General features: G+C 44.1%; 1 non-coding gene across 1 annotated transcript; it reads right to left on the bottom strand.

The window, feature by feature from the left end:
* Nucleotides 1-6,644: 6,644 nt before the first annotated feature.
* Nucleotides 6,645-6,751, bottom strand: LOC145019059 (small nucleolar RNA R71). Its single transcript, XR_013667378.1, has one exon. It is a non-coding gene; the product is annotated as a small nucleolar RNA R71 (small nucleolar RNA).
* Nucleotides 6,752-10,718: the final 3,967 nt, after the last annotated feature.

Raw genomic sequence — 10,718 nt, 5'->3', positions numbered from 1 at the left:
ATAATTATTATGTGTATGTAGGAGCTAGACCCGGGAGTAGAGATCACCATACTGATTTCGAGATTTTCATTCATTAGCTTACGAGGTGAGTCTTCTCACTATACTTACCTTGTGTGGTAAACCCTATATGTGACCAGAGGGTCTTATGTGCAGGAACTGTGTAATGAGATATCCTGCTATTTACTTGTGTTATGCTTTATGAGTATTATATTGTGATGCTGAGTTGAGGGACTAGAGGGTCCATATGAGTTGTGGGACCAGAGGGTCCCACTGAGACACATCGACCAGAGGTCTAACTGAGTTATAGTCTAGAGTGACTATTGTGTTGTGGGTGGTATTTTGGGGAACTCACTAAGCTTTTATCCTTACCGTGTTATGTGTTATGTGTTTCAGGTAGTTCCGAGGATCGCGCCAAGGCACCGACATGATTGTACACACTGGCAGAATATTGTTTTTATGATCCTGGGATTGTGTTTTCCTTTTGTTGACATTTGAGAAATAAGTGTTTTGAGAATTATGATACAACTTTTATTGTGTTAAAAATGAAAATTTTGGTTGAAAAATTATGTTGTTAAAATTTGGTCTCAGAGCCTTGGTTTGAGGGATTCGGATACACCCTCGGGTATGTTTGGACTCAAACTAAGGATTTGAGAAGGATTTTCAAAAAAAGTGATAAATTTTCTAAAAATGAGCAAGAGTCTAAGAGAAGTCGAGCCAGAGCAGTGTGTACAATCAGCCAGAGCCGAGTGGTGATTTCCTAAAATACCCTCATTTTGTGTTATGAGATATTTTATGTGATATGATGCATGCTAGAGAGTAGGCTAGGTGATTCATATATTAGGACTAGGGTGGCCTGATTTGTGATGCCTTAGCCTAAGGATTTCTGCTATTAGGTTTAGCTTGAGTACGAGTACCTAGCAGGTACGAGCCAATGAGAGAACTTCTGTGAAAGTAGATTGTGAGGCATAGAGTACTTGTAAATTGGGAACTGAGGAGGAGGACTCGTGGTGAACATTAATGCGGTGTGGAAGGTAGTATTGGGCCCGTGGAAGCACCGGATCAGTGAGCGGCCAAAGTAAGTATGCTCGAGCAAGTCTCTGATGATATTGTGTTGTGTTTCAGAGACATCATGGTGGGGACTCGCCACAACCATGGGAGGAGTGGGATTAGCGATGAGGAGATACGGAGGATGATCCACGAGGAGGTAGCTGCAGCTATCCGAGCAGAGATTCCGGAGATGTTTGGGTCTATCAAGACCACCTTGATTCAGACATTAGACTAGTGTTATGTCGCTATCGTCAAGGCCGCTGCTGCCGCGGCCACTGCAGCCGTCGCCGCTGCCAGGCCATACGGAGGTGACTCGTTCCTATTCCGAGAGTTCTGCAACACAAAGCCACCAAATTTTAATGGGACGCAAGATCTGATTGCGGCTATGATGTGGATATCCGATATTGAGGGGTGTTTTTACACGTGCTCCTATCCCGACCATTTGAGATTTTTGTTTGCGTTGAACCAGCTTCGCTTGGGAGCGAAGGACTAGTGGAAGTTCTCGACAGCTGGCTTTACCACTGCAGATCATGTCGCAGTGACATGGGAGAGATTTTTTCAGATGTTTCGAGACGAGTATGTTCCCCCGGTGGAGAGGGAACATTTGGCGTAAGAGTTTATCTCTCAGACAGAAGATAGAGTCAGTGACTGAGATCTCGAGGATGTTCCATGAGAGGGCGATGTTTTCCCCTGAACATGTGTCCACTCAGCAGGCACATGTGAGCCGATATCTGAGCATACTGAGGAGGGATATACCAGAGTTCATGGAAAACTCTTCATACCGTACACTAGCCGAGCTTCAGGCCAATTCCAGGAGGAGGGAGATCGAGCTTGAGTTACAAACCAGGGAGAAGGAGGAGGAGTCCCGGGGGAGGGATCGAAGGCCAGTGCAGTCGCAACCGGCGACGAAGTGGGCTAAGCTTGCTGATTCCAGAGTTGGGGGCCAGAAGATTCGCACTTGTGGCAAGTGCGGCAATAGTCACGAGGGTTCTTGCCGAGCGGGGATCTGCTACAAATGCGGCAAGGAGGGACACATGGCGAAGGATTGCCCCAAGGGATTTTCGGTTTGCTTTCATTGCAACCAGACCGTCCACCGGAAGGCTGAGTGCCCCCAGCTAGTGCAGGGACCAACGCAAGGATCTGCACCTACCTCTGCGCGTGCTTTTGAGAGCCGACCAGTGAAGGCTGAGACGCCGCGGGATCACGGGAGAGCCTTTCAGTTGACAGCGGAGGAGGTCCGCGCAGCGCCCGATGTCGTGGCTGGTATGTATTCTTTTTTTACGTATGCTGAGTTTGAAATGTTATGCTTATATTGTGATGTGTCTAGGTACTTTCCTTGTGAATTCTATAGTTGCTTTGGTGTTATCTGACTCGGGTGCGAGTCGATCTTTCGTGTCATTAGCCTTTAGTCAACACATCAGTATCCGAAGAGAGGCGTTGAGTCGCCCTTTACGAGTTTCTGTAGTTGACGAGCGAGTGGTTGATGCTACTGGTGTGATTCGAGGATGTGTACTCGAGATTTTCGGTGTTGAGTTCCCGATAGATCTGGTACCAATTGCGATGGGGGATGTCTGTGTCATCATAGGCATGGACTGGTTTTCAGTGTTAGAAGGTCAGATCTACAAGTCAGCTCGGACCCTCTCCGATGTTGCCACTGGACCTGAACCAGGGGCACCTCTTTGTTCCTCAGAACCTTAATCTTATAATCCAAGATCGCGATCGGCTTTCCAATGTAATTAAGGCTCGCATCCACCGAAATATCCTCTAGTGGTACCACTACCGTCTCATCGGCCACACACTTCCTCAACTGGGATACATGGAAGGTGTTTTGGATCTAACTCAACTCCTCAGGTAGATCCAAACGGTATGCTACCTTTCCCACTCTCGCGGTCACCCTGAATGGACCAATGTATCGGGGCCCCAACTTGCCCCTCTTCCTGAATCGGATCACTCCTTTCCAAGGAGATACTTTCAGGAGCACAAAGTCTCCAACCTGGAACTCGATCTCGGACTGCCGCCTATCTGCGTAACTCTTATGGCGGCTCTGGGCTGTCAGTAACCTCTGTCTGATCTGTTGTATCTGCTCAGTTGTCTTCAGCACTATGTTCATGCTTCCCATCACTCGATGCCCTACCTCTCCCCAACAAATGGGGGTCCGACACCTCCTCCCATATAAAAGTTCAAAGGGAGGCATCCCAATATTCGAATGGTGGCTGTTGTTCTACAAAAATTCAGCCAAAGGTAGGTATGTGTCCCAACTTCCACCGAAGTCCATAACACATGCTCGAATCATGTCCTCGAGTGTCTAAATCGTCCGCTCACTCTGTCCATCTGTCTAGGGGTGGTAGGCGGTGTTGAAGTGCACTCTCGTACCCAACTCCTCATGGAACTTCTTCCAGAACCTAGAAGTTAAACGTACATCTCGGTCTAACACAATCGAGATCAGCACTCCATGTCGCGACACCACCTCTCTCACATATACCTCTGCCAGTCTCTCCGCAGAAGAACTCTCAATGATTGCAAGGAAGTGAGCGCTCTTCGTCAACCGATCCACAATCACCCAAATTGCATCGACACCCCTCACGGTCCTCGGCAATTTGGTGATGAAATCCATAGAAATCTGTTCCCACTTCCACTGGGGAACCTCTAACGGCTTCAACTTGTTGTGCAGACGCTGGTGTTCGGCCTTGACCCGACGGCAGGTCAAGCACCTTTCTACAACCCACGCAACATCCCTCTTCATACAGGGCCACCGGTAATCTCTCTTCAGATCCAAATACATCTCAATGGCTCTGGGATGGATCGAGAATCTCGACCTGTGCGCCTCCTCCATCAATATGCTAAGTGCCCCGCCCATAAACGACACCTAAACCTGACCTTGAAAGGTCATAAGCCCTCGGCTATCAGTAACAAACTCGGACACCAGCCCAATCACCTGCTCTCTCTTATGGTTCTACAGCCTCACAGCCTCTGCCTGGGCCTCTCAGATGGTATCCAATATCGGAGTCATCACCGTCATCCTCATGCATATATCTCGAATCGGGGCACTCTCCGCCCTGCGGCTCAGAGCATCGGCTCCCACGTTAGCCTTGCCTGGGTGGTATAGGATCTCACAGTCATAGTCCTTTACTAGATCCAACCATCTCCTCTGGCGCATATTCAGGTTGGGCTGATCCATCAGATACTTCAAACTCTTGTGGTCAGTGTATATGGTACACCGAACCCCATACAAATAATGGCGCCACATCTTGAGGGCGAACACCACTGCCCCTGATATGTGCATAATTAGTTAATTATTTAGCATATATTCTTAGTTATTTTTGATTAATTATGTGTATAATGTGGACAAAAGGTACTTAAAATGTTGTGAATTGTGTTTTCAGTCCAAAAGATATGCTTGGAAGCAAAAAGGAGAAAAGGAAAGCAATTGAAGATTAAAGAGTGAAAGAAGGAGATATACTCGGCGAGTAGATCGACCCTACTCGGCGAGTACACGAGGATATTCCAGAAGATAAATACGACTGCTGATTCAAGACGGATAAGTATGGATCTACTCGGCGAGTTGATTCTGCTACTCGTCGAGTACACCCTGTTTTGGGATATCTATAAAAGACGAATCCTTATCTCATGGGAAGGGACCCTTGGCGATTTTTGAAGAATTAGCTGCGACTAAGAGATTCAGAAGGCGCTAAGGAACCCTAGGCTTCAAGAGTTGGAAGAATTCAAGCAATTAGGTTAATTCTACCACTTAGACTTAGGAATTGAACATGTTTGCTTTAGTAAACTTTGTTTTTATGTTTGCTTCTACTGCAATTATGAGCTAAATTCATTTTTGTTTCTGTTTGGGGAATACCAAAGAACTCCTATGGTTTAATTATTGATTTTTGCTTGATTGTCTATTGGTGATTTATTAAATTAAGTTTGTTAAAGAACCTTATGTATTAATCACTACTATTTTCTGTTAATTGGAAGGCAATTAGGTTGCATGAACATCACTTAATTGTTAACCTCATATGTCTATGTGAATGCTAAACCATATGCTTAGAAGTAATGATTATGAAACTAAGATTAATAAGAAAATAGGAAGATTAATGTGTGAGCTTGTTTGAGAAACCATTAACAAGAGGTTAATTGAATTAATAACTTAATTAACCATTACAAATCTTATTTAATCCAAATAATTAATCTAGGGAATTAATTAGTTTAAACACTTGATCAACGCTTAAATTAGTTAATTGTCTAAGGTTTAGGAGTAATGAATATGAACCTAACTATTATAATTGGTAACCAATAGCAATTAATCCACCTTAACTTAAATAACCATAGGAGTGAATTGGTTGAACCTAAATAGAAACATCTTTATCAAATTTGGTGAATAGTTGTTGCTTTAGTTAATTAGTTAATTTAGTTTGTCTAAGTTTCTAGTCTTGCAAAACTAGAGAAAAACCCTTTACTTTTATTATTTGTTTTAGTTAAAATTAGCTATTAGTTTAATTTTCCGTTCCCTGAGTTCGATACCTCACTTATCAATCTATACCACTTAAAGACAGGTTCACTGCCTTTGTGTGCTCAAATTATTAATAAAAAGTAGGGATAAAACTAGTTGAATTTACACACATCAAGTTTTTGGCGCCGTTGCCGGGGAACGGTTCTAAATAATTAAGCTAATTCCTAATTTTTTCGATCCTTTGTGTGAGTTTACTTGCATAAAGTTCATTTATTGCAATTTAGTAACTGGTAATTAGGTTTTAGTATCTGTTTTAGTTAGTTTAAAACTTAGAAATTTTTTTTTGAAATATCACTGATACTCGCCGAGTGCAATCGCACCTACTCGGCGAGTAGCAGTTTAGTCAACAATATTTTTTTTATTTTTACAATTTTTTTGTTCTTTTTACGTTTTTTATTTGATTGATTTCAGGACTTTCATGACCAGAGGAGCAAACACACCACTGGTACCCCCGTTTGAAGACCCCGAATCCGCATTGAAAAGAAACAAAGGGAAGGACGTGGAGAGTTCAAGCACACCAAAGAAATCACCATTGTCCAACTTGAAGACTGTTTTTGGGAAAAAGAAGAGCAGTAAATTAGGAGCTTCTAGCGCTTCTTTGATAATTGAGGAGCCAATTCAAGAAGATATTGGATACGAGACCGAGGAAGAAGAGGAGGCAACGTACGAGCAAGCAACTGAATCGGAGGAAGAGTTAGCGTTCACTATGGCTAACATTGATGAAATCCCCATGGGAGAATGGAAGAAGAGGATGCGCGACGACCATGGCCCGGGACTTGTGCAACCCGCAATTCCCGCGACTGCTACCTTCGAGCTAAAAGGTGATATCCTAGCTTCACTCAAGGAAATACCTTTCTATGGGAAAGATCATGAAGATGCCTACAAACATTTGGATGAAGTAAATGATGTTGCTGATTACTTCAACATTCCAAATGTAACCCGCGAAACTCAACTACTTCGTATGCTTCCGGTAACCTTCAAGGGTGCTGCTAAAGACTGGCTCAAGTCACTTCCCCCCGGATCAGTCACTACTTGGGCCAGAATGAAGGAAGAATTTATTGATCACTTTTTCCCACCATCCAAGATAGCCAAAATGAAGAAGGCCATTGCAAACTTTGAACAACAAGCTGGAGAGTCTTTATATGAAGCATGGGAGAGGTACAAAAGTCTGCTAAGAAATTGCCCACACCATGATCTAAACAGCCAGCAAGAAGTTTCCATCTTCTATGATGGAGTCAATGTCACGACCCGGCAGTTGCTAGACTCACAAGGCCCGCTTACAAAGAAGCCACCCCCCGGTGATTAATGAATTGATTGAAGAATTCTCTAAACACTCTAGAGAATACCACAACCCTAGGAATGATGTCACGAGGGGAGTCGCGTGCGCTGCTACTGAAGATTTATCCGCGGTCATGGCCATGTTAAAAACCATGGATAGGAGAATGGACAAAATGGATCAAACTATCCATACGGGTGGGTTGTGAAAACTGCAATGGACCTCACCTTACTAGAGATTGCGATTTGGATGAGAATGGCAACAAAAAGGCACAAGCATGTTATTCGAGCGGTGACCGATATGATGAGGACTGGCGCAAACAAAAGAAAGAGTGGCTGCCTTACGAAGAGTACAAGAAGGCCAAGGAGGAGAAGTATAGACAAAAAGGGAGAGGCTTTTACCAAAAGGAGGAGCCGGTGCAAGAGAGGAAGCCAAGCTTGGAAGATATGCTTACTAAATTTGTGGCCGCTTCCGAGAAAAGACATAGTGACCATGATGCTGCTATCCAAGAAACAAGAACAATGCTCAGGAACCAGCAAGCATCCATCCACAACATAGAAACGCAGCTTGGGCAACTTGCTCAACAACTAAACCAAAGGTCACCGGGTGAGCTTCCTAGCAAAACCGAGAACAACCCACGAGGCGCACAAGTAAATATTATCACAACAAGAAGCGGGAAGATCATCACTCCCCTTGCCCCCATTCGAAATGAAGCAACCAAGGACTCACAGAAGGAAGGAACGGAAGAACAAGTAGAAAACCAAGATTCACAATCTGAGAGTCCTACTCGCCGAGTAGGGCCGATGGACTTGGCGAGTACCCCTGCTAAAACGAATGAACAACCTCCCTTGAAACCATACCAGCCTCCAATGCCATACCCAGCCCGAGCCAAGAAAGAGAAGCAGGAAGAGGAATATCAGAAGTTTCTAGACCATATTAAAACTCTTCAAATCAACATTCCTTTCATTGAAGCCATCATGCAAATGCCCAAGTATGCTAAGTTCCTTAAGGAACTCCTCACTAACAGAAGAAAGATAGAGGAAGTGCAGAAGGTAGTGCTTAATGAGAACTGCTCCGCCGCAATGCTAAACAAGTTACCAAAGAAGAAGGGTGATCCGGGGAGCTTAACTTTACCTTGCCAATTTGGCAACTTGGCTGCAATTCATGCCTTAGCTGATTCTGGAGCAAGTGTGAACCTTATGCCATACTCGTTCTTTAAGAAGCTAGACCTCCCGGAGCCAAGGCCAATTCGAATGGCAATTCATTTGGCAAACAAGACTGTTACTTTCCCAAGAGGCATTTGTGAAGATTTGCTAGTGAAAGTGGACAAATTTGTCTTCCCGGCTGATTTCATCATTCTCGACATGGAGGCGGATCCGCAAGTGCCAATTATCCTTGGAAGGCCCTTCCTCAACACAGCTAGCACTATCGTAGACATGAGAGATTCTAAGCTCACATTGCGAGTTGGGGACGATTCAGTGACATTCGGGGTAGACCAAGCCATGAAGTACTCAAGGAGTAGTGACGACACGACTTTCTCAATCGACATGCTTGACGAACTATTGGAAGAAGACATACCTGAAGATTCCAGTAAGTTTGCAGCTTTGGATGAAGCATTTGACCCAGAAAAGGACTTACTAGAGATTGAAAGACTGTTGGAAGAAGCGGAGTATGAAGAAATAAAGAAGCAATCTGAGAGCCCTACTTGCCGAGTAGACCCGATCTACTCGCCGAGTACATCTGAAGAAAAGCCAGAAGTCGTGAATGCAGTTACCAACTCGCCGAGTACCAAATCTGCACTCGGCGAGTCCGTCACTATGAACAACAAATTGGAGCTTAAAACACTACCTGACCATCTGGAGTATGCCTTTCTGGAAGAAGGAAATCAGAAGCCTGTGATCATAGCCTCGGACCTATCCAAGACGGAAAAGGAGGAGCTTGTACGCGTGTTGAAGAAAAGGAAAAGAGCCATCGCATGGAGCATCTCCGACATCAAGGGAATAAGCCCATCCTATTGCTCTCACAAAATCAATTTAGAAGAAGGAGCAAGGCCGGTGGTGCAACATCAAAGACGATTGAACCCGAACATGCAAGAAGTCGTCAAGAAGGAGGTGGTCATGTTTTTGGATGCAGGAATCATCTACTCCATTTCCGATAGTCCATGGGTGAGTCCGGTCCAAGTGGTTCCCAAGAAAGGAGGAATGACGGTCATCACCAACGAAAAGAACGAGTTAATTCCAACGCGAACGGTAACCGGTTGGCGAGTGTGCATCGATTATCGAAAGCTAAACGATGCCACTCGAAAAGACCATTTCCCCCTTCCTTTCATAGATCAAATGTTAGAGAGACTATCGGGCCATAGCTATTACTGCTTTCTAGATGGGTTTTCAGGGTATTTTCAAATACCCATAGACCCAATGGACCAAGAAAAGACCACCTTTACATGCCCAAGTGGGACTTTCGCCTATAGACGCATGCCATTTGGACTATGCAATGCACCTGCGACATTTCAAAGGTGCATGACCGCCATATTCCATGATATGGTGGAAAAGTTCATGGAGGTCTTTATGGATGACTTTTCTGTATTCGGATCTTCTTTCCATAACTGTCTCACAAATCTTGACTCAATGCTTGCTAGGTGTGAGAAAACCGACTTGGTCCTAAATTGGGAAAAGTGTCACTTCATTGTCAACGAGGGTATAGTATTGGGACACAAAGTGTCTAAAAAGGGAATTGAGGTGGATCGGGCAAAGATCGACACCATTGCCAAATTACCCCCACCAACTAATGTGAAGGGCATTAGAAGTTTTTTGGGACACGCAGGTTTTTACCGGCGATTTATAAAAGATTTTTCCAAAATCACGAAACCTCTAACACAATTATTACTAAAAGATGCACCCTTTAATTTTACTAAAGAGTTTTTAGAGGCATTTAACTTTCTAAAGGAAAATTTAACTAATGCCCCGATCATTATAGCACCAAATTGGAACTTACCCTTTGAGATCATGTGTGATGCTAGTGACTATGCACTAGGAGCGGTCCTTGGTCAAAGGGTTGATAAGCACTTTCAACCCATCTATTATGCAAGCAAGACCTTAAACCCCACCCAAGAGAATTATACTACTACTGAAAAAGAATTGTTAGCCGTGGTTTACGCTTTTGACAAGTTTCGCCCTTACTTGGTTTTATCTAAAACCACTGTTTTTACTGACCACTCGGCTATCAAGTATTTGTTTTCCAAACAGGATGCCAAGCCAAGACTAATACGATGGGTGCTGCTTCTTCAAGAATTTGATATAGAGATACGAGACAAGAAAGGAATGGAGAACATAGCGGCCGATCATTTATCTAGGCTCGAGAGCCCGCAATTGCAAGAAGATAAGGATGGAGATGACTTTCCGGATGAATACATTATGGTGTCCGTGGGAGAGGAGCCATGGTTCGCAGACATAGCTAACTATTTAGCTACAAATTACGTCCCGAAGGATTATAGTAGTCAACAAAAGAAGAAATTCTTTGCAGAGATCAAATATTACTTTTGGGACGATCCATACCTCTTTCGAAGTTGTGCGGATGGAATTATAAGAAGATGTGTGTTCGGGAAGGAAAGCCGAAGAATACTAGAACACTGCCATAGCGGGCCCACAGGAGGACATCATGGAGCACACTATACCGCAAAGAAGATCTTTGACATTGGGTTCTATTGGCCTACAATCTTCAAAGATGCAGCCCAATATGTCAAAGAATGTGATGCTTGTCAAAGGGTGGGAAACATTTCATCTCGAAATGAAATGCCACAACATAGCATTCAAGTGTGTGAGGTGTTCGACGTATGGGGCATTGACTTCATGGGACCTTTTCCCACATCCAAAGGAAACAAGTACATAC

Source organism: Lactuca saligna, chromosome 9 (genome assembly GCF_052625555.1).
Source record: "Lactuca saligna cultivar CGN05327 chromosome 9, ASM5262555v1, whole genome shotgun sequence".
Lineage (NCBI taxonomy): Eukaryota > Viridiplantae > Streptophyta > Magnoliopsida > Asterales > Asteraceae > Lactuca > Lactuca saligna.
This window is presented reverse-complemented; position numbering and strand designations above follow the sequence as displayed.